The sequence below is a fragment of the Schistocerca piceifrons genome, chromosome 1, assembly GCF_021461385.2.
Source record: "Schistocerca piceifrons isolate TAMUIC-IGC-003096 chromosome 1, iqSchPice1.1, whole genome shotgun sequence".
NCBI classification, from domain to species: Eukaryota; Metazoa; Arthropoda; class Insecta; order Orthoptera; family Acrididae; genus Schistocerca; species Schistocerca piceifrons.
This window is the reverse complement of record NC_060138.1, coordinates 664755604-664780662: the sequence shown is the minus strand read 5'-3', so window position 1 is coordinate 664780662 and position 25059 is coordinate 664755604. Positions and strand designations below refer to the sequence as shown.

Below are 25059 nucleotides of genomic sequence, written 5' to 3'. Positions count from 1 at the left end.
TGAGCAAGCAGTAAAGGAAACCGAAGAAAAAGTAGGATTAAGGATAAAAGCTCATGGTGAAGAAATAAAAATTTTGTGGTTTGCCTATGACACTGTAAATCTCTCAGAGACAGTAAAGGACATGGAAGAGCAGTTCAGTGGAATGGGCAGTGTCATGATAGTAGGATATAACATGAACATCAACAAAAGCGAAACAAGAATAATGAAATGTAGTCGAGTTAAATCAGGTGATGACGAGGGCATTAGATTAGGAAAATGAGTCACTTAAAGAAGTAAAGAAGCTTTTTACGTGGCCAGCAAAATAACTGATGGCCGAAATAGATAGGGTGTAAAATGTAGAACGGCAATGGCAAGAAAAGCACCTGTGAAGAAAAGATGATTTTAACATCAAATATAGATTTAAGTGTTAGGGAGTCTTTTCTGAAAGTATTTGTGTGGAGTGTAGCTATGTACGGAAGTGAAACGTGGGCGATAAATAGTTTGGTCAAGGAGGGAGTATAAGCTTTTGAGATCTGATGCTACAGAAGAAGGCTGAAGGTTAGCTGGATAGATCATGTAACTAACGAGGAGGTACTGAACTGAAGTGGAGAGAAAAGAAGTCTGTGGAACAACATGACTAGAAGAAGCACACATCCTGAGACATCAATGGATCACCAATTTATTATTGGAGTGTGGGGAGTAAAAAGCGTAGTGGGAGACCACGACATGAATACAGTTGTCAGATTCAGAAGGATGTAAGGTGCCATAGTTATTTGGACATGAAGAGGCTTGCACAGGATAGAGTAGCATGGAGAGCTGCACCAAAGTAGTCCTCGGACTGAAGACCACAGCAACACAACGTCATTTAAGTGGTGTGTCAGAGCATGAAGTGAAAGCGTCGTGTAGGTTGTCGGCAGTTTTAAACAAGAATCAAACATAGGAGTAATTCTACAACGACATCACATGTATTTGACAATTAGATCTTCTTTGAACATAGCTGCTAAGGTTCAGTGACCGTGTCAGAATTATATTGTAACAAATAAGCCCTCGGTCACAAATAGTAGCTCATAGTAGCTTCGAAACCAGGTCAATTTTGACATACATTGTAACTAATGAAACTTCCTAGCAGATTAAAACCTTGTGCCGGACCAAGACTCGAACTCGGGACCTTTGCCTTTCGCGAGAAAGTGCTGTACCAACTGAGCTACCCAAGCACGACTCACGCCCCGCCCTCACAGCTTTACTTCTCCATTACATCGTCTCCTACCTTCCAAACTTTACAGAAGTTCTCCTGCGAACCTAGCAGAACTAGCATTCCCGAAAGAAAGGATATTGCGGAGACATGGCTTAGCCACACTCTGCAGCGGAGTGTGCTCTGAAATGAAACTTCCTGGCAGATTAAAACTGTGTGCCGGGCCGAGACTCGAACTCGGGACCTTTGCTTTTCGCGGGCAAGTGCTCTACCAACTGAGCTACCCAAGCACGACTGACGACCAGTCCTGACAGCTTTACTTCTGCCAGTACCTCATCTCGTACCTTCGCAGGAGAGCTTCTGTATAGTTTGGAAGGTAGGAGACGAGGTACTGGCAAAAGTAAAGCTGTGAGGACGAGGCGTGTGTCATGCTTGGGTAGCTCAGTTGGTGGAGCACTTGCCCTCGAAAGGCAACCGGCACGGTAGCTCAGCGTGTTCGGTCAGAGGGTTTAGCTACCCTCCGTAATAAAAAAACTGAGTAAACGGATCAACGAACAACCTGAACGAGTGTCATCGGACATCCGCCACGACCAAATTCAACGAACAATATGGAACAAAAATGAGATTAAAAAAATAAATAAAATAAAAAAGGCAAATGTCCCGAGTTCGAGTCTCGGCGAGGCACACAGTTTTAATCTGCCAGGAAGTTTCATATCAGTGCACACTCCGCTGAAGAGTGAAAATCTCCTTATTGTAACTAATTTCTGAAGACAGTAATAATACGTTATCTAGAATGAGATTTTCACTCTGCAGCGGAGTGTGCGCTGATATGAAACTCCCTGGCAGATTAAAAGTGTGTGCCCGACCGAGACTCGAACTCGGGACATTTGCCTTTCGCGGACAAGTGCTCTACCATTCTGGAAACATCCCCCAGGCTGTGGCTAAGCCATTTCTCCGCAATATCCTTTCTTTCAGGAGTGCTAGTTCTGCAAGGTTCGCAGGAGTGCTTCTGTAAAGTTTGGAAGGTAGGAGACGAGGTACTGGCAGAAGTAAAGCTGTGAGTACCGGGCGTGAGTAGTGCTTCGGTAGCTCAGATGGTAGAGCACTTGCCCGCGAAAGGCAAAGGTCCCGAGTTCGAGTCTCGGTCGGGCACACAGTTTTAATCTGCCAGGAAGTTTCATATCAGCGCACACTCTGCTGCAGAATGAAAATCTCATTCTGGAAACATCCCCCAGGCTGTGGCTAAGCCATGTCTCCGCAATATCCTTTCTTTCAGGAGTGCTAGTTCTGCAAGGTTCGCAGGGGAGCTTCTGTAAAGTTTGGACGGTAGGAGACGAGGTACTGGCGGAAGTAAAGCTGTTAGTACCGGGCGTGAGTCGTGCTTGGGTAGCTCAGATGGTAGAGCACTTACCCGCGAAAGGCAAAGGTCCCGAGTTCGAGTCTCGGTCGGGCACACAATTTTAATCTGCCAGGAAGTTTCAATACGTTATCTGTCAACAGTATATTCTGTGCGACTCTTCGTTAGTATATTGTAATGTGAGACAGCAATACACTAATGATGAAATGTGTTAAATGGAATAGTGAATCCAGAAGGAAATAAAGTTATAGCAATTAGTGAACGCCTTTTCATCTAGACTACTGTTGAAATGAATAAATTATCGGTGGCTTTATAGTAAAGAAGGCAACGGCCTTGCCGCAGTGGATCCACCGGTTCCCGTCAGATCACCGAAGTTAAGCGCTGTCGGGCGTGGCCGTCACTTGGATGGGTGACCATCCTGGCCGCCATGCGCTGTTGCCATTTTTCGGGGTGCACTCAGCCTCGTGATGCCAATTGAGGAGCTACTCGACCGAATAGTAGCGGCTCTGGTCACAGAAAACCATCATAACGACAGGGAGAGCGGTGTGCTAACCACACTCCCCTCCTATCTGCATCCTCATATCAGGATGACACGGCGGTCGGATGGTCCCAGTGGGCCACTTGTGGCCTGAAGACGGAGTGTGTGTGTGTGTGTGTGTGTTTGTGTGTTATAGTACAGAAACCAAATGCCAATAATAAGGAAGAAAAAAGAGAGACCTACCAATAAATACCTTTATTACCACTTTCGTCGTTAGTGTATTCCTCACATTGTCGTACGCTTACCAGCTTTGCACGCCCATTATAGCCTTTCCGTTGTTCACTTTGAAGTACAATGCTACAGTAACAACTTGTCACAGATGACATCAGCGAACTGAAGATGAAGGAAACTGCTGGCGACTGATGTAACGCTCTTTTGTTTACCGCCTGGTAAGCAGCGCTCCTACGCCGCAAACAATTACAGGCCAGCAACATTTGCGGTTCAGTTAATTGTTTCCGCACGATATTTTAATTATAACAATAAGGGACGTTCAGCCTGATTAACAAAGTAATTAAAAAGCGATTCATCATGGCCAGCCGGCGGCGGCTGCGCCGTTGTCGCGGCGTGCGGCGGCAATTACCCGCAGCTGCGCCCCACCAGCGGGAGCTCACGGCCGAGCCCTCGCACAAAATTGGACGAGGCGGCGCTGCCCTGCCCGAGTCGCTGTCCCTCCCCCCCCCCCCCCCCCCCCCCCATCCCCAAGTGCTTTCGAGCTGCGCATGCGCATGGCTGCAGAACCCTCTGTCGGCCTTGCTACTTCGCGCCCCTGCCGTCGAAAACAAGGCCCAGAGCCTGTACTACTCGGCGGTGTGAGCCGTGCTTAACGTCGATAATGAGAGGGATAATGTATCAGAAAACTAATCTCCACAGGCGTCGGTTTGGTGGTATCCATGTTATGAGGTAACCCTTATCGGGAGAAATGCTATTTGGCGCAGGAAATTGTTTCTGCAGAAAGCCGACGGGTTCCTGCTAGAGCCGAGCAGTCTCTTTCCAACTCTAGACCGTAACAGTGTACCCAATAAAGCGATTAAGGTGAGTGGGCGCCTTGGCGGCTTGCTATTGCTAGAAAACGGGATTGCGTGTGGGCTGTGAAAGCGGAATAACTATACAAGATGTCCCAAAACTTTAGTGTACAAAAGAGTACATTACAATCAAAAACGAGCATTTTGAGATATGTGACCATTTCTCGTGAATGAGTGTTTCAGGCGGTAGAATGTCTACAAGTGAGGCTCGTGCTTGTAGACAACAAATAACTGCCTATTGCTGTGACACTTGCAGCGTTACGCTGTAACGGAATACACACTCCAAGCGCCGATTCAAGGTTCATATCCTAGATGGGGATGTGGGGTCAGAGGCGGTGCGGAAGGAGGGGGGGGGGGGGGCCGGGCGCGAGGCCAAAATGTAATTCCCTGTGCTCTTCACTTTTTGCTACTATTTTAATAGTAATACTATATTATATAGAATGTTTTATTACAGTAATTATAATTAGGTGTTTAAATCGGTGCTTAGTGTACAATATTTGAATGTAATTAACAAGAAATTGCAATTCAGAGAAAAACAGCATTCGTCAAAAAAATTGATAATTTCGTGTCATGCAGCGGATTGAGTTAAAATGATAGAAACAAACTGTGTCAATTTTACTTCATAATTTACATAATATACGATCGTAGTACACACTCACCATTATCTGTATTTTACTTACCAGGGGACTAGAGGCAGTTAGGTTTTTGAATTTTTTTTATGTTTATGGTACGTGGAGTTCAAACTTAAATATAAACAACCAAAACAATGTCAATGGAACTCATAAAAATTCTAGAGAAAATTAATTTTGACTTTTCCCGACCGTCATTAGTATGCTAAGGCAAAGAAAATTTTTCGCGGTAAGCCATGTGACTGTGTGGGAGAATGCTCGCCTGCCACTTTCGGGTTTTAGGTTCGATTCCCAGCTGACGCACACTTTTAAACAAAGGTGCGTGGTATAGTAGCGATTTCGTGAAGCTTAAGACACATAAAGGTGGAAAAAATCAGTAGCACTCGAGACTGGTAATCGTTGGTTCGAGCCTCGTTTCTCACTATTTGTTTAGTTTTTTTCACCCAGTACGAACACGTACGTCATTTAAATATCAAATTCATCCAATAGATGCTAATTAAGAGATATCTAGGAAAATTGCACCTCTTCTTATTTTCAGTTACATATTACCCACAAAAATCCAGTTTTTATTGGACAAAAAATGCGTAATTACACATCTTTTATAAAAGACGATTAAATTTAGAAAAATAAAATTTAAGTCTTTTTCACTCTTAGGTATTTTGCGCTTCATGGAAGTGTTCATGGGACGTGGACCTCTGTTCCAAATGTTGATAGGGCTGGAAATCGAAAACGTGGTACGAACGTGGTGGGCTAGAATTCTACCATTCAGCCACACGACCTGTTGATGACAACTCATCTTGCTTTAACATAACAAACACTGTCGGAGATTTCCAAAGTCGATTTTCTCAAGAATTTTCGAGAGCTGCTTCACACTATTTCGGGGGATTTAAATTTGAGTTGTGAACTTGACGCACGATAAATACAGAAAATTTGAAAAATCCGACTGCCGTGTGGTGCCTTTGTTTGCACTACAATTCTGAACCCATGTCTGTCGTCTATCGCTATGCGGGCGTCCAGATGGAGGGAGTGCTGTTTTTTCTGTTGTTTCCACCTGCGTTCAGAAAGTCAATCTTCCTGTTTTCCTTTATGTAAGATGTTTCATTTTCTGTGTTGACTTCTCAACTGCCTGTGCTTTTGCCAGTTCTAAGTAAGGCGTCGCGAATCGTGTCGAAATTCTTATTGATAACAGTTACAGTCTGACTACGAATGCGTTGCTTTAACTTGCTGTGGTACTCTATGCAGGCGGTCAGGTTATGATAATTTATTCTGGGAAAGTTATTTAAGAAATTTGAAACATTATATACTTCAAAATGTAAGCGCTTTAACGACTGGGTTGTTCACCACTTTGTACAGTTCATCACAGACTGTCGAAGATGCCGACACGAATCTAATGTAAAGTACAGCAGAATTTAGAGCCCGGAAACCGGAATGAATGCACAGAGAAAACTATTGCAACACATATCACAACTAAGTGGAAGAAAATATCGTTATGGGTAAAAAATTGACCAAGTGCTTGTAGGATCCTCGCACTGAGGCTTCCATACAAACTTCACTGGTGTAGTTCACCCATCCTGGGAATCGATAACCTCAACGAATTTGCCTGTTATCGATATTGGTGCTGACAAGATATTGGTCCCGGGAATTCCAAGACTGTATCAAAATCTCTACAGTGGTTCCTCAGACTAGCCTCGACATCAGAAGCGAGCAGGAGACTGCAGTTTATATATGTAGAGAGACAATATTAAACATTTTTTACGTACTTAGTCAAATATGAATAAAACTTACATTTGATTTCTTTCATGCAGTAATGTTCGTTTATTATGCTTTTGACGGATGATGAATGCAACGTACGTACGAATAGCAAAATATAGTATTTATGTGATATAATTACAATTTAACAAGTTTCAGAGTTTTACTTTACTTATACTGTGGCACCTCACCTGTTGCCGAATTTCATGCTTCTAGGTTAACGGGAAGTACCCTAAAGATATTGACGACAGAGTTTGCATCAAAATATGTGACATAAATGACCGAATCTTTTGATTGCATTGACTTAGAAGCTTAAATTTTTTCCACCACCAAGAGACCACAGACTTTACTATGTAAGATAAAGTTAAGCTTGACAGGCGAAACTGTTCCAGAGAAAAAGGGGTCTTAAAAGACGGACGGACACACAGACACAGAGGCGGACAGCAGAGCTATCCTATACAGGTTCCGTTTTTACGGACTGGAGCATTGAACCCCAAAAATTACTAAAAACTGGATCATTCAAGTCACAGGTGGTATATGAATAGTAAAACGATTTTAAACTCCAATTTTGGCTGTCAAATATTTTAATACTTGTAACATTACAATAGGTGTCGTTACATGATTAAATACATGAGTGATGCAACTAATTAATCTCAGCCCCAACACCCGCAGGCCTGTAGTAGCAATATGGGTCTACAAATTTCTTTTTTCATTCTTATGTGCACGTCCTTTGTCCTGATTTCCATTTTTCACCCTTTCTGAAAGTGTGTGGTCAAGTGTGAATGATTTGAATGCAGTAGCAGACGAACCAGAGAAGTGGTGGGTTTCTTAATCTTCTACCTACCTAAACGGTGGAAGGCAGAGAGCAGGAACAGGAGGGCTTGGCCAAAAATGAGTAAAGCAAAACTTTTTCCTAGCAGAGGTTGGTCATGGGCCTCCCCCACCACCTCGGGCGTTTCGGAGAGAGCTCCGCGCGACGGTTGCAGGTTAAGTTGTTCTGAAGACAGGTAAGAAACCAGACGTTCCCTCAGAACGTCTGTGTCGAACAAGGGACAAAAGGTATTTGAATCTGTTAATAATAATTTATTAATCTCAACAATTTCTTCTCCTAGCCATTTTTTGAATTACGGTTTAGGTTCTGCAATTTTTGGTTCAGTTAATCAGTGTCATAATAGTGCGATTTCCGTTAGGCGCGACCATGCGATCTATAGATTCAAAGCGCAGATCAAGCCTTAAGTTTCTATCTGCCATTTCATTTTATTTGTGCCGGACATTTTAAATTATCAATAAAACTGTACCGAGCGTATATTCGGCAAGATGAATCGATTTGATTCCAAGCGCTTCACGGAAAGATATCCAGCCACCAAAATCGTGCCCCACGAGATGCATACAATTCTTCCCACTAATAATTGCTGTCGACATTTTGTTTGCCGTGTGAATCAGTGTATGGGAATGTCTGTGTTACAGACTTGAGCAGTGACCACGTGCTCCCCAGATTTTCCCACCCCACAGGACTCTGCAGATTAATGCCAACGTGGCTTGTTATTCTCGTATGAGAAATCCATAGGATCGTGAATAAATGTACCAGGAATGTTTTGTCCATCTATTAAATACAAAAAGATTACTGTTAACTAGCGAAATACAGTAAAAAATAAATATTTTAACATTTGAAGCTATTTCCGTGATCGCAAGAAGAAAAGACAACAGATGGACGAAACTAGTGCTGGAGTGGAGTCTGAGAGAGCACCAGAGGCCTAGAGGAAGACCACCAGACAGATGGGACAAAGACATCAAGAAGATCGCTGGTAACAACTGGCAGAGAACTGCCCAAGACGGTCCCACTTGGAGAAGACTGCTGAAAGCCTACCTGAATCCACGACTCGAAGAGGCCACATCATTTAATGATTCCTGGTGGAGTCATTCCTGATGTGGAAAGCGTCCTTCCGGATGCCATGAAGAGCACAGGGTGCAGCCAGCTGCAGGTGGTGGCACATGTCGGCACTAATGACGTGTGTCGCTTTAGATCTGAGGAAATTCTCTCTGGATTCCAGCGGCTATCTGATTTGGTGAAGGCTGCCGGTCTTGCTTGCGAGATGAAGGCAGAGCTCACCATCTGCAGCATCGTTGACAGAACCGACTGCAGACCTTTGGTGCAGAGCCGGGTGGAGGGTCTGAATCAGATGGTTTTGCGGCCGTGTTGGCTCCAGATTCCTTGACTTGCGTCATAGGGTGGTGGGGTTTCGGGCTCCGCTGAATAGGTCAGGAGTTTACTACACTCAGCTGGCGGCTACACGGGTAGCGGAGGCTGTGTGGCGTGGACTGGGCGGTTTTTTACGTTAGAAGGCCTCGGGAAAGTACGGGGTGGGCTGCAATCTCAAAGGGTGCATGGAAAATACAGGACGTGCTTGGATCAAGGAACAGTCGGAATTGTGGTTGTAAATTGTTGTAGTTGTGCTGGGAAAGTCCCTGAGCTTCAAGCGCTAATAGAAAGTACAGAAGCTGAAATCGTTATAGGTACAGAAAGCTGGCTAAAGCCTGAAATAAGTTCTGCAGAAATTTTTACGAAGTCTCAGACGCTGTTCAGGAAAGATAGATTAGGCAGAATTGGTGGTGGAGTGTTTGTGTCTGTCAGTAGTGGTTTATCTTGAAGTGAAGTCGAAGTAGATACTCCGTGCGAATGGTATGGGTGGAGGTTATACTTAACAGCCGAACTAAGTTGATAACTGGCTCCTTCTACCGACCCCCAGACTCCGATGATACAGTTGATGAACGGTTCAGAGAAAATTAGAGTCTCGTAACAAATAAATACCCCACTCATACGGTTATAGTTGGTGGGGACTTCAACCTTCCTTCGATATGTTGGCAAAAATACTTGTTCAAAACCGGCGGTTGGCAGAAAACATCTTCCGAGATTGTCCTAAATGCTTTCTCCGAAAATTATTTGGAGCAGTTAGTCCACGAACCCACGCGAATTGTAAATGGTAGCGAAAACACACTTGACCTCTTAGCCACAAACAATCCAGAGCTGATAGAGAGCATCATGAATGATACAGGGCTTAGTGATCACAAGGTCGTTGTAGCTAGGCTCAATACCGTTTCTTCCAGATCCACCAGAAACATACACAAAATAATTTTATTGAAAAAAACGGATAAAGTGTCACTAGAAGCCTTTCTAAGAGACAATCTCCATTCCTTCCGAACTGACTATGCAAATGTAGACGAGATGTGGCTCAAATTCAAAGATATAGTAGCAACAGCAATTGAGAGATTCATACCTCATAAATTGGTAAGAGATGGAACTGATCCCGCATGGTACACAAAACAGGTCCGAACGCTGTTGCAGAGGCAACGGAAAAAGCATGCGAAGTTCAGAAGAACGCGAAATCCCGAAGATTGGCTAAAATTTACATACACGCGAAATTTGGCACGGACTTCAATGCGAGATGCCTTTAATAGGTTCCACAACGAAACATTGTCTCGAAATTTGGTAGAAAATCCGAAGAAATTCTGGTCGTATGTAAAGTACACAAGCGGCAAGACGCAGTCAATACCTTCGCTGCACAGTGCCGATGGTACTGTTACCGACGACTGTGCCGCTAAAGCGGAGTTATTGAACGCAGTTTTCCGAAATTCCTTCACCAGGGAAGATGAATGGAATATTCCAGAATTTGAAACACGAACAGCTGCTAGCGTGAGTTTCTTAGAAGTAGATGCCTTAGGGGTTGCGAAGCAACTCAAATCGCTTGATACGGGCAAGTCTCCATGTCCAGATTGTATACCGATTACGTTCCTCTGAGATTACACAGGTACAATAGCACCCTACTTAGTAATCATATACAACCGCTCGCTCACCGATAGATCTGTACCTACAGATTGGAAAATTGCGCAGGTCGCACCAGTGTTTAAGAAGGATAGTAGGAGTAATCCAACTAACTACAGACCTATATCATTGACGTCGGTTTGCAGTAGGGTTTTGGAGCATATACTATATTCAAACGTAATGAATCACCTCGAAGGGAACGATCTATTGATACGTAATCAGCATGGTTTCAGAAAACATCGTTCTTGTGCACCCACGAAGTAATGGCCGCTATCGACAGGGGATCTCAAGTTGATTCCGTATTTCTAGATTTCCGGAAAGCTTTTGACACCGTTGCTCACAAGCGACTTCTAATCAAGCTGGGGCCTGTGGGGTATCGTCTCAGTTTGCGACTGGATTCGTGATTTCCTGTCAGGAAGGTCGCAGTTCGTAGTAATAGACGGCAAATCATCGAATAAAACTGAAGTGATATCAGATGTTCCACAGGGAAGCGTCCTGGGACCTCTGCTGTTCCTGATCGATATAAATGACCTGGGTGACAATCTGTGCAGTTTTCTAAGGTTGTCCACAGATGATGCTGTAATTTAAAGTCCAGTAAGGTCATTCGAAGACCAGTATCAGTTGCAAAGCGATTTAGAAAAGATTGCTGTATGGTGTGGCAGGTGGCAGTTGACGCTAAATAACGAGAAGTGTGAGGTGATCCACATGAGTTCCAAAAGAAATCCGTTGGAATTCGATTACTCGATAAATAGTACAATTCTCAAGGCTGTCAATTCAACTAAGTACCTGGGTGTTAAAATTACGAACAACTTCAGTTGGAAAGACCACATAGATAATATTGTGGGGAAGGCGAGCCAAAGGTTGCGTTTCATTGGCAGGACACTTAGAAGATGCAACGAGTCCACTAAAGAGACAGCTTACACTACACTCGTTCGTCCTCTGTTAGAATATTGCTGCGCAGTGTGGGATCCTTACCAGGTGGGATTGACGGAGGACATCGAAAGGGTGCAAAAAAGGGCAGCTCGTTTTGTATTATCACGTAATAGGGGAGAGAGTGTGGCAGATATGATACGCGAGTTGGGACGGAAGTCATTAAAGCAAAGACGTTTCTCGTCGCGGCGAGATCTATTTACAAAATTTCAGTCACCAACTTTCTCTTCCGAATGCGAAAATATTTTGTTGAGCCCAACCTACATAGGTAGGAATGATCATCAAAATAAAATAAGAGAAATCAGAAGTCGAACAGAAAGGTTTAGGTTTTCGTTTTTCCCGCGCGCTGTTCGGGAGTGGAATGGTAGAGAGATAGTATGATTGTGGTTCGACGAACCCTCTGCCAAGCACTTAAATGTGAATTGTAGAGTAGACATTTAGATGTAGATGATGATGATGAGATTTGAAAATAGTGTCTCATTTGTAGTATTGATGATTACACTCCTAAAATCCAAAGTGCTTGGCTCAAGTTTAGCTAACGGTACGTAGCTTTCTCTGACTGCCCCATAGAATACCATAGCGTTATCCCTTGCGGCCTTAATCAATTTAACCAGTTAAGTAGGCCTAAATCTATTTCAAATAAAGGTCAAAACTATCAGAGAAGGTTACGTCGCCAAAGAAAAATAACAGCGAATGTGGGCAGGATCTGCTATCATAGCAGGCTGGAACAAAAGAAATAATAATAATCAAAATAAGCTCGTGCTAGGGAAAGTAAGTAACCCTCCATAGGCAGCCACTCAATGAATAGTAAGAAAACCAGTGGTGGGTTACATACTGATAAACTTTACTGCGTCATGTACAGGCTGTTTATGACTAAACTTTCGGTACTTGAGCCAGTGGAGTCGGAAAACCGTTTCCAGTATGTGTACCGAACTTTACAGGATTGATATTCCTACTGTGCGCTGCAGGATTTGCGTTGTTGACAGTGTTAGTGTCATGACTTGTCTTTAGGCACCGGTACTGCTACGGCGATGTAGGGCTGAAACACCAGCATCAGTGTGTATTACAGTTGCAGACAGTCACCATGCGTCTAGGCAACGTAAGCAGGACTTTATTCGTAAAGATGCTTCATCAAAACAACAGCAGTAGTGCTGTTGCTCCGCGCGAGTATCGACGAGTTAAAGGAATACGGGGAGGGTGTCTTCCCACAACGGAATTGAACAGTATGATTCGGAAGTTCGAATTAACTAGCGATTTCGAAACTGCTTCTGAGAGAGGACGACGGACAATTGCGCCACAAATTGTCGAAGAAGTTACTGTTGCCATGGCTGCGAATGCTGGACGCAAGGTGCGATCTTAAGTAGTGCACGAGCTGCGTCACGACGGCTGAACACTCCGTGGTCCACTGTTCGAAAATGTACAGTGAGCAACGGCGAAATGGTATCTCTAGTACTTCTCCAGGATGTCATTGATTCAGATGGTCGCCACACTGAGCAACGTTTGTAGCCTGGAAGTGAAAATGGTATTCCGTTAACTAATCTTACCGCCTCACGGTTCTTTCAATGGTGTATTCGTTTTCTCTTCCGCGTGTCCTTACAAATGTTTCCACAAAGCGTTATTGTCTTACGATCAGTCCTTTTTCATGGGGGCCCTTTCAAGTAACGAAAGTTCAATCATAACCACATCGTGTTACGTTAACGGTCAGTTTCGGCTTATGGCCGTTTTGAGATGCATTTGCGCTCGGTGAAACGTGTGTCATACTCAAAAACTACTTAGTACTACGTAGGAACAGTATCACAGTAGCACTAAATAGTTTTTAAGTATGACACACGTTTCACCGAGCGGAACTGCATCCTAAAACAGCCACAAGCGGAAACTGACCAAATAATATAACACATGATACAGTATAGTTCATGAGTAAAAAAACTAACAACCTACAGTCGACCGTTTAAAATATTTTTATGATTCCTAAATTACTTCGCGACTGTGGTCCCACACACGAAAATACTGATTGAAATAGAGTTAGTCAAGGTTCTCGACCAATAATAATCGTATAAACAGGATTAGACGAGATGACGATGCATTTTGCGGGAGAAGATCCATAACTCGGCCTCCAGCTTGGTGACGACCACTCTCATGAGTGTACCGCCACATCGTCTATGAAGTACGCTACACTGAGACTATGCCTGAGGAAGGCTTCTTCAAAGGCGGGGGAAAAAATGAGTTATTTCACTATTTTAGTATTTTCAGTATCTCCCAGGATAACATGACAGAACACCACAGATCTTTTAATGAGATGGACGCCGGCAACGGAAGTTACGTTTTCTTCAAACCATCTACAATATCGTACTGAGTTATTTATAGTCATGCACGTTTATCCCGTCCATAGAACACTTGAAATAAAATCGTATTTCCTTCTCGTAGCTCGATGGTCGGCCACTGACGTAAACTACGAGACCTATATCGCCAGCAGATTTCAACATCAACTAGCATAAAGGCGGACACGTACTCACAAAAAAAGACGCCAGTTGTGTTATCCAGCAAACATTTTTCATAGTACGCTGTCTCTACGATCGCCGTAACTGAGTAACCAGTCACAGATCGTGCGGGTATCTATTATTCGCTACGCAATTCCTTTAATAGCAATCTTCATCGTTAACTTAAGCTTCAGCTTTCTGTGCGTATCCCCATTACATACAATGCGTTAAGTACCTTACAATTACTCAGTATTGCACTTTATCTTCTTCCATCAAGCAGAAATCGGCTATAATTACCTATTTCCCATTTACATGCTGTCTTCATTGAGATTATACTTCTAGAGAATACTTACATTTTCTTTGGTTTTGTAACATACATAAGGTATTGCTCTGCATTCTAGAGGGATCATAACATCCATATAAGGTTAGAATACTCCATATGTATAAATCAGTTTAGATAATTACGTAGAACCCTAAGCAAATACTTCTAACTTACGTTATATGTATTATTATTAGATTCTCGTGACAGAACACAATAAAAAAAGAGAAGTCACAGGGTCCCACAACAATTATTTTACAATAAACAGCTGACAGTGAATTATAAATGATGTACGGTTCAATGTATGACTACAGTTTCCAGGTAAGGGCAGTAGTTCATTGAATTTCTCTGCACAGCTACTCAGTGGTTAAATATGGCAGCTCTGTTGTCGCTGTCACGTGGAAGCCTCCAGTATAAAGTAGCATGATGACGTCTGTTTCAATTTCTCCAGGTGAGAGCAGATATGTAAACGTTGCTATGCATTGAACTTCTCTGCACAGATGCACAGTGGCTAGATCTGGGAGCTCTATTGTCGCCGTCGTGTGCAGCTTTTGTGTCGTCTCGTTGTCACTGTAGGCTTGTACCACGAGAAGCATGGAGAGGATGTTGTTTGGTGCCCGGTGTCCTCTTTCTATAACTCAACAGCACGCATAATGGCTCTGACCACTATGGGACTTAACTACTGAGGTCATCAGTCCCCTAGAACTTAGAACTACTTAAACCTAACTAACCTAAGGACATCACACACATCCATGCCCGAGGCAGGATTCGAACCTGCGACCGTAGCGGTCACGCAGTTCCAAACTGACGCGCTTAGAACCGCACGGCCACACCGGCCGGCCAACAGCACGCATATGTTAACAGGGTTCTTTATTAATAAGACTTAGAAAGATAATTAAGATAGCCCAGGTGTTGTGGTACAAGCTCTCCGTAATAGTTCACGTTAGCCTCACTGCTGCCGAAGTACAAGCTCGCTATGTACACGATTCTGGTCGCTATGTTCTGTCTGACTCTGAGCTAGAGGCTGAGCGAACTGTGTCTGCGACTCCCACAGGGCTGTGACTGATGACTCGACTTGTTGACTCACTGGATGAATGACTGCGATTGACTGGACTCTCCGGTCGGCGGTAGCGACCTAAATACTGGCGGCCAAGAGGGCGTTGGCGGCGCATTACTTGTGAGTTTCTATTTGATCTCTCTCCTGATAGACGCGTTGCTTGCGACTACTGTCGATCTTCTCGCAACCTCTTTGCCGCCTGGTGTGCTGGCGACAGCTTACGCCATCACATTCTCTCCCCCCTCCACCCCCCCTCCCCTCCCTCGAAATACCGCACCGTTGACACATACTGAGGATGCGAATAACAACAGGGAGGTAGGCAGGACGCCGAACATAGAGATGAGCCGAGAGCCGTAACTGTGGAGGACGGCGTACTTCCAACTATACCCTGCCATCTGGCTTGCGAGGCAACTGGAACATCCACCGGAAAACTGCTGCCAGTGCACACGTCCAGGCCTGAGAGAGTGTGCTGGGGCGATGACGGCGACCACGACGGCGACAGCGACGGCGACGGCGATGGCGATGGCGGGTCCAGGTCCATGGGGTCGACGAGTGGGGACGGCGGGGGCGGCGGGGGCGAGGGCGCATCGTCCATCCGCTCCTCCTGTGGTGCCCTGATGTCAGGGGCGGGTGGTTGCGAAGGCCGCGCTTTCCGTGAAGCCGTGAATCTGGGGGAAAAGAGCAGCAGGATCGGGGGGCAAATGACACACGCGAAGTTAATTCTGGCTTGGCCCTGTAAACCATCGGGACCTGCAATAAAAGACACAGAAGAGCCAGTGCGTTCCTGGGTTACTCCTCTTTCCCAGTGCCCACAGTTGCCATAAACCCTGAAAAGAAGATCTCCCGGCGAGGACCATTGGCGGCGCTGGTTGCTGCGGTGGGTGTAGCAAGTGTAGCAGCGTAGCAGCGTCCGATGGCGGCGACCATGCAGAAGTTCCGCTGGTGATGGTCCGTTGGCGGGTAGGAGAGAAAGAGTTGCAGCGCCTATTGCCGTTTCTGTCTATTGTCTGTTGTCTGAAAGTGCGTACGAAGCGTTCTGCTTCTCCGTTGGACTGCGGGTGAAACGGAGCACTTGTTAGATGACGAATGCCGTCGAGTCACAATACTGTTCAAAGTCAAGTGAAGTGAACTGTGGTCCCTTGTCCGACACAAGTACCTGTGGCAAACCTTCTATGCAAAATGTGGAGGACAACGCTTGAATGATGCTACGTGACTTAGTAGAAACCACAGGCACCGAAAATGGAAACTGGCAAAAGAGTCTACCACTATTAGCCAATGAGTGTTGCAAAATGGTCCTGCAAAGTCTATGTGCACTCGTTGCCATGGCGATTGAGTCTTAGGCCAAGATGAGAATGTCTGTGGTGGAGTGGACTGGTTCTCCGCGCATGCGCTGCATTGTAACGCCATCTGTTCAATTGCCAAGTACAGTGCCGGCGCGTTAATTGTTTAGTCGAACAATTCCCCAATGGCAATCGCAACAAATCCTTTCGTAACACTTTGGGGATAAGCACACATGATTGTCCACTTTCATTTTGAACTAGAATCACACCTTGTTGTACCGAAAGGTTATGCCGACGAGCAAAGTATCGGCGCACAACTGAGTTCTGGATGCTGTTCAATGAACGAGGCCAAGATGCGCAAGTGCAATGCAACAAAATCTTGATGTTTGGGTCTGCTTTCGTGGCCTGTGCTATTTTTCCGTAATGGAAGGCAAAAGAATCCAGCAATTCAGAGTACTGCGGATCGATTTGGCAACAAGATGGAACTGATGCATCAGAATCAGTGTCTGGGCCAATCGGAAGGCGTCTGCATTGCCATGTTGTGCCATAGATATGTACACAATTTTAATACTGATACTGTGAAAGCAACAAAGCCCATCGTTACAATTTTTGGGTCTCGTGTTTAGGAACCGGCTTTGACGGATGAAACAAGGACTGCAAAGGCTTGTGATCTATCACTAAATAGAACTTGCGACCATACAAATAGTGATGGAAGTTGGTCACACCACGCACAATAGCAAGAGCTTCTTTTTCAGTTTGTGAATAATTGCACTGAGTCTGAGTGAGCAGCTTTGAGGCAAAAGCAACAGTTTCTGTCTTGGGCACCAATTCTATGCGAAAGCACTGCGCCGATTGCGTAGGAAGAAGCGTCGAGTTACAGAACTAATGGCTTGGCAGGATCAAAATGTACTAAACATCTGTCACCAAGCAAGGCATACTGAGTTTCTGAAATGCGTCTTGACAGTATTTATTCCACACAAAAGGTATATTTTTGCGATGCGAACGATGCAATGGAGCCGCGATCTGAGCGGCATTCGAAATGAACCGAATGTAGTATATCTTGCCTAGTACTGACTGCAGTTCAGACACATTGCGAGGAACAGGCAGGTCACTGATTGCAAGCAACTGAGACTGGAGAAGCTGCACACCCTGACTATATATCACATGACTTTAGAACTGTAGTACAATTGGAAAAATGTCACACTTTTCGGGACGACACTTAAATCCTGCAAAACAGTAGGCAAGTTAACAATGTGTTCCTCTGGTGTACGACCTGAGACGAGACTATCGTCAAGGTAGATTGAACAAACTGGCAATTTTGCAGTCAGGTGCTCTTAGGAACGTTGAAAAATGGCGGGTGCGGAAGCACTGCCGGAGGGCAAATGCAAATACTTGAACAGTCCTAAGTGTGTATTTACAACAAACACTTTATGTGATTCTTCATCCAATGGAATCTGCAAGTAGTCATCACGCAAATCTAACTTATAAAAGTAATGTCCTGCACCAAGCCTGTCAGGGCGAGAAAAAAAAAAAAAAAGGCTCATGCAGATGCAGTGAACGTTGCGTTTTCCAAACCCACACCAGATTCTGACAAAAGTAAGATTAAAATTTCTCCTCCTTCTCACCCTAGTGCTGCGTAACGACGTTCTAACAAACTATTTGTCTCCTTACGAATTGCTGGCCGTCATGTGAACTTTCAGTTAGACACAGGTGCCTCAATAACTTCGCTAATTCGTGCCACGTATGAAGAGTTAGGCTCACCAAGCGTTTCTAAATCTAGCAAGCACCTCACTACTTACAAAGGACAGGAAATTTCTGTGCTTGGACAGTGTAGTTTGCCTGCCGCTTACATAGCTCACAATAGAACAATGAATTTTACTGTCTTGAAATCAAGAGACAGTGAGAACATTTTCGGTTTTGATACCTTTGATTTGTTTGGCTTTAGTATCCACGACCATGTACTGTTAGTATCTACATTTACACCGAAAGGAAGTGCCGCTAGCTTGCATAAAGAATTTCTTGAACTATTTTCGGAAGTAATGGGAAAAGCTAAGAACTTTGTAGCGCATGTTACATTGAAAGAGAATGCGCAGCCTAAGTTCTTCCGGGCCCGCCCTGTTCCAATTTCTTTAAGAGACAAAGTAGCCAGTGAACTGAAATAATTGCAAGATAATGGTAAAATTGCCCCCATTCAAGTTAGTCAATGGGCAAGTTCACTAGTTTTGTTGCCTAAGCCTACTGGTCACTACCTCTTTGCCGCCTGGTGTGATGGCGACAGCTTACGCCAGCACAGAAGCCGCCAGTACAAAGTGGAATATTTCCAGGTGAGGGCAGGTGTGTACTTGTTGCTGTTCATTGAGTTTTTTTTGCACAGATGCACAGTGGCTGGACCTGGGAGCTCTAGTGTCGTCGTCGTGTGGAAGCTGCCAGTATAAAGTGGAATGTTGACGTCCAGCTCAATGTTAACAGGAGAGGGAAGTTGTGTAAACGTTGCTGTTCATTAATTTTCTCTGCACAGCAGTACAGGACTAGATGTGAGAGTTCTAGTGTCGCCCTTGATTGGAAGCCGTCAGCATAAAGTGGAAACAGGTGCATCTGAATTTGATATTTGACGAGGTGCACTTCATTCTATAACTTTTCTCATATATCAAAGTAATTCTGTCAACTTTTATAGTCCTGTCTTCCTCAGCACCAAAATACACACACACACACACACACACACACACACATACACAAACGCACACACAAATGCATACACGAACAGACCACAGATGCTTCAATAGTTACACTCATAAGTTTGGCAATAACATTCGATCTTTGGCAAAAACATTTGACAGTCGGCAACAGAAACCAAAACATTGCTTTAAAACAAGCGTTCAGTGCATAGTGTTGTGGAATGGGGAGAAAAACCGCAAATTGGCGTTCATAAGAAGAAGAACAACACCAAAAATGCAACAGGAGCGTAATATGTAGGAAATTGTCCACGCAACCTCTAAGTACAGTTCAAAACATTACTACTTAATAGGAAATACCAACCACCAGAACTGTTTATAACCTATAGGCACAATGACAAAAATGTAAATAAAATAGCTAACATATGTACATATTCCAGTCCACTGATGATGCCTTGCAGAAAATAAAGGCGAAACTCGTATGGCACTAAAATTGTGTTTTATTCAGTTGCTGTCAGACGGTCCATAAGTAAAAATTATTAATATACCGTAATTCTGTCAAGTGCGAAACTCTCTGCCTTGAACCAAAAAGCGGACTTTACTCTATTGTTTACCATTATCATAAGGTTATAATTCTTTTTATAAGTCAGTTAGATAATAAAAACATTGTAAACAGATGATAAACCACGAAATTCATTTCCTTTATGAACTACGTCGCTTTGCTTTGACAGACGCAGACGCTACCACTGAATCACTGTTGCTACCAGACTAATGCTGCCCCATCATAAGTAGCCAATCTGATCTAATAGCCTAATCTAATAGGTCGGAGACAGCGACATTGAAGTTGGCAGTCTTACGAGGTACACATAAAAAAAAAAAAACCAGGCACACCACACGAAAGAGTTATCGAATGGGATGGAAATCGGTAGATGTGATATACATGTACAGTCGAACAAATGATTACAATTACAGAACAGTTGGATGATATATTCCAGAGAAAGATCTTCAGAAACTGAGCAAGTCAATAATGCGTTGGTTCACCTGTGGTCCTAATGCAAGCTGTTATTCGGCTTGGCATTGCTTGACAGAGTTGTTGGATGCTTTCTTGAGGGACATCGTGCAAAAGTTTGTACAATTGGCCCTTTAGGTCGCAATCCCGAGATGGTTGGAGGTCCGTAATGCTCCGAACGTTCTCAGTTTGGGTGAGATCCCGCGACCTCGCTTCCCAACGTAGGACTTGACAGGCACGAAGACAAGCAGTAGAAACTCTCACTGTGCGCGGCCGGGAATTATCTTGCTGAAATGTAAGCGCAAGATGACTTGCCATGAAGTACAATAAAACGGGGTAAAATATCGTCGACGTACCGCTGTGCTGTAAGGGTGCCGCGGCTGACAACTAAAGGGGTCGTTCTATAAAAAGAAATGGTACCCCAGACATCAGTCGTTGTCGGGCCGTGTGGATGGAGACGGTCAGGTTGATATCCGACGATTGCCCGGGGTGTCTTCAGACACGTCTTCGGTCTGGAATCTAATTGACTGGAGTAGAACTGTCTTCATTTATGAATCCCTCTTCGAACTGAGCTCCGATGTTCAGCGATGATGCTTGTGGAGACGCCGTGGAGAGCTGAGGGTTACCAACCTCACATACGCCAGTCATACTGTCCAACAGTCGGGAGTGATGGTCTGGGATGGCATTCCTTTTCACTGCAGGACCCTTTTGCTTGTCATCCACGGCACTCATACAGCACAGCGGTACGTCGACGATATTTTACCCTGTTTTGTTTTACTTCATGGCAAGTCATCTTGGGCTTACATTTCAGCAAGATAATGCCCGGCCGCGTATTGCGAGAATTTCTACTGTTTGTCTTCGTGCTTGCCAAACTCTACCTTGGCCAACAAGGTCACCGGATCTCTCCCTAATTGAGAAAGTTTGTAGCTTTATCATCAGGGACCTCCAACCAACTCCGGATTTTCACGATCTAACGCGCCAATTGGACAGAATTTTGCACTTTATCACTCAGGTGGACATCTAACAACTCTTATCAATCAACACCAAACCGAATAACTGTTTGCATGAGGGCCAGTGGTGGACCAACCCGTTTTTGGCTTTCTCTGTCTGCGAAAATTTTTCTCTTGAATAAATTGTCCAATTTTTCTGAAATTGTGATCATTTGTTTTTAATACCATTCGAATAATCCCGCCATGGTGCGTCGTGTTTTTTTTCTTAATTTCAGTTTTGTTTTGTGTTTGTGTTAGAGTGTACATAAGTGGCTAAAAGTTCATCCTTATATTGTTCATAGACTATGGCAGCTATTTTTGCGGACTGGGGCGGCAGTAAGCCAATGATCGCCTTGGGCTTCGATGAACTCCGATCACCAGTACTTGCTGTTGTAAGGAAAATGAATGAAGCCGAATTCCAATTACTGACCGTACTTAATGCAGTCATCACTAGGGTGATGCCATCGAGTAATCAGCACAGAAAACTTCGTGGCGGTAGTACATAGTACGTCAGCGTGGCACGACATACGTCAGAGAACAGCGCCCGCAATGTGTTCGCCAACTTTTACGTTGGAACACAGAAAATTCGAGGACGTTTCTGTTAGACTTTGAGCATGTATTTTGTTCTTAGAGTAACAGACGATGTGTTTTGGTTTAGAGAGTATCCGTAATGCATATTTCTTCAATAAATGAGCTCTGCTGATATCAGACGTTGGTACAAAAATGGGGAAGAAGCTTCTGAGAGCATATCTCTGTAGGACGGCATTGTTTGGAAGTGAAACGTGGACAGACGGAAATCTAGAGGAAAAGAAACTGGAAGTATTTGAAATTCAGGAATCTTAAAACAAAGTATGAAATGAAGAGGCACTACAAGGAATATGTGAGGAAGAAAGTCTGTGGAAGACCTTTCCAGGAGAAGGTAATGTTTAGTACCTGACGAGGCATTGAGGAAAGACACACTTGGCGCTGAAAGTAGCTGCAGAGGGGGAAAGTAATAGAGGCAGATGAGGGAAGAAACAAAAACCACTGCATAGGATTTTGGGAGCAGGAGCTATGAAACGATTAGCACAAAGTAGCAAAAGATGGAGAGAAACATCAGAACAGTCGAAATCTGTAGGTGGGAACACAGGTCACGTTTTTTCTCGTACTGAAACTACGACTGAGCCGGTTTCTACAGGCAGCATTCTTGTTGCTCGCGTGTGTGCTCACAACTGTGTAATACCTGCCGATGTACGTAGCATCAGTGGCCCTGTAGGTTGCTTTTCAAAGAAAAATGTTTTCAACGAACAGTTGAGGGCATGGGGGCGACCAGGCAGTTCTCCAGTTCTGAAGTGAGTGTTTCCTGGAGGCGTGCGCCTTTTTTATGACACCTTTGCCCCCGAGATAATGGTGACTGATACAGTCCCTTTCTCCAAGAGGACGTGAAATTTTCGTTCTCTTAAGACAAATTGTGTTTGTTTCGTAGGGAGAGTATTTTTCATGAATTGTCTCAAGATCTTCTCTTAAGCACTATGAATGCTTGCTCTGATGACTGTTTCATCCCGGCGTTTGCCTAACGAATGGGAATGGGGAGGCGGTGGGTTCCATCAGAAAATACTTCTATCGGATTGGCCTACTTTTGCTTTAATTTTACTACGACTGGCGTTAGATGGTTCAAATGGCTCTGAGCACTATGGGACTTAACTTCTGAGGTCATCAGTCCCCTAGAACTTAGAACTACTTAAACCTAACTAACTAAGGACATCACACACATCCATGCCCGAGGCAGGATTATAACCTGCGACCGTAGCGGTCGCGCCGTTCCAGACTGTAGCGCCTAGAACCGCTCGGCCACCCGTGCCGGCTGGCGTTAGATGTTTGAGTTTTACTTTTATTCGGTTTTCTTAACTACTGCTCTGTCATAGTCATTGAGCTATCCTGTTAGTTTGGTGATGATTTTTTACTTATTTATTTATTTACTTTTTGATCGTATGAGAATAGGTGCTTTTGAAAAGGAGATGTAAGGAAACTTATAGGTGTTTCCAGTAATTTTTAAGGCACCTTTGGTTATCACATGCCTGTGGTTTTAGGGACATTTTCAAAGAAATGCTCTGTGTTGGTCTACAGTACAGCGACCCGTGGAGTTTTATAACACAGCGCGACAGTCGTCTGAAACTGCTACAAACAAAAAGCTGGTGTTTTGAAATTTTACTCTGAGATAGACCACTAGCAGGCACTATATTCGATGCTGGCACAAATAGAACTGTTTTAGATGTAGAGAACAATCCTTGAGCTTACTCCACCAAAGCGGGATTTTAGTAATTTTATTAGATTCAGTCCTTGTGCGTTGAACAGTCTACTCAGCGGTTTTTGTTTTTGGCCTCGCTTGTCCTCCTGCCGTACTGAAACTAATTTGCAAAGTAAACGGTATTCACTTCGTATAGACTTCATGAAGAGTGTCATGAACAACGCCACACACAGATGAATATGGTGTAATGTGCTCTAGGTAACAGAATCTGAGATGATGTTAACTGTGCTACGTTTAACTGATAATCCACGCTCCAAGCTCTTACAAATATTGCTTGGTTTCATTTCTGTGTGGCATGTGGCTACTAAGTTAGCTCATTTTCATCACGTCAACGAATGAAAGCTTTCTTCAGTTACATTTGTTCTGTTATTTTCTCCTTGACTTATAAAATGTACTGTATTTACAAACTTGATTTCATACGTCAGTCAGCTGTTTATGTTACTATACAGATTCGTACTACAGAGGATCAGTGCCTAGCAAGGCGCAAACTTGACATTTACCGAAAGGCACTCTGAACAGTATTCGTGCGTATGCGACGGCTCGCTGTTCGCTGGAGGCGGATCATTCTCCGTTGACAACAGTATCTCTGCTATCACCTCTGATGACACCTCACAGCTAACGTTATGAATAGCTCCGATACTTCTGTTTGATTATGTTCTTTATTAAACTTTATTATTAGCTTGTTCGTCGTATATACACACACTTGAATAATTTTCCAGACTAGATGGTACGAATGTTCAGCAAAAGACCCGACTGGTTGACTATTTGGCTTTTCCTAGTATGCCACCAAAGAACCGTAATCTGTCACCTGTTTTATTCATGACAGCCTCTGTGAAGGTTCCATTTCATAATCCTAGAAACGGTTGCATCCTGTAATTTGCATGACTTGGCAGATTCCATTTAAGACTCACTAACATAGTAGTTATAGGATGCTACTTTTTTTTTTTAGTTTTGTGTTCCGCACAATTTTACGTTTATGAACATTTAAAGCAAGTAGCCAATTGTACACCACATTGAAATCTTATCAAGATCAGAGTGACTATCCATGCCGCTTTTTTCACACTATACTTCTTTATACGTAGATAACTGTACCATCCACGAAAAATCAGAGGTTACTATTCATACTGTCAGCAAAATCATTAATAAGCAGTATGAATAGCGTGGGTCACAACACACTTCCGGTAGACACACGCGAAGTTACTTCTACACCTGTCAACAATTCTCCGTCCTAGATTACTTTCTGCTTCCTCGCTATGTCTCCGCTTCGAAGAAATCCTCAATTTTGTCACAAATTTTGCTTGATACACCATACTATTCTAACTTTCGTAATAAATGTAGTTGTGGTACTGTTTCTACAGCTTTTCGGGAATAAAAAAGAGTTGTCTCTATAGACAGCCATGATCTGTGGCTTTCAAGATGTCATGTGGGAAACGTCTGAACTGGATTTCACATAACCGATATTTTCGGTGGCCATGCTTGTATGGAGGAAGTCTTTCTGTTCAAAATGGCTCTGAGCACTAGGGAACTTAACGTCTGAGGTCACCAGTCCCCCAGAACTTAGAACTCCTTAAACCTAACTAGCCTAAGGACATCACACACATCCATGCCCGAGGCAGGATTCGAACCTACGACCGTAGCGGTCGCGCGGTTCCAGACTGATGCGCTTAGAGCCGCTCGGCCACCCCGGCCAGCGCTTTCTGTTCCATTTACCTAATTACGTTCTGCGAGTTTCAGGCCCACCTGTTACATACCG

At 44.0% G+C, this 25059-nt stretch overlaps 1 non-coding gene and 1 pseudogene across 1 annotated transcript; one reads left to right on the top strand and one right to left on the bottom strand.

The window, feature by feature from the left end:
* Positions 1–1387: 1387 nt before the first annotated feature.
* On the bottom strand, positions 1388–1462 carry Trnar-gcg. The gene has a single exon. It is a non-coding gene; the product is annotated as a tRNA-Arg (tRNA).
* Positions 1463–2851: 1389 nt separating this feature from the next.
* On the top strand, positions 2852–2969 carry LOC124717259 (annotated as a pseudogene).
* Positions 2970–25059: the final 22090 nt, after the last annotated feature.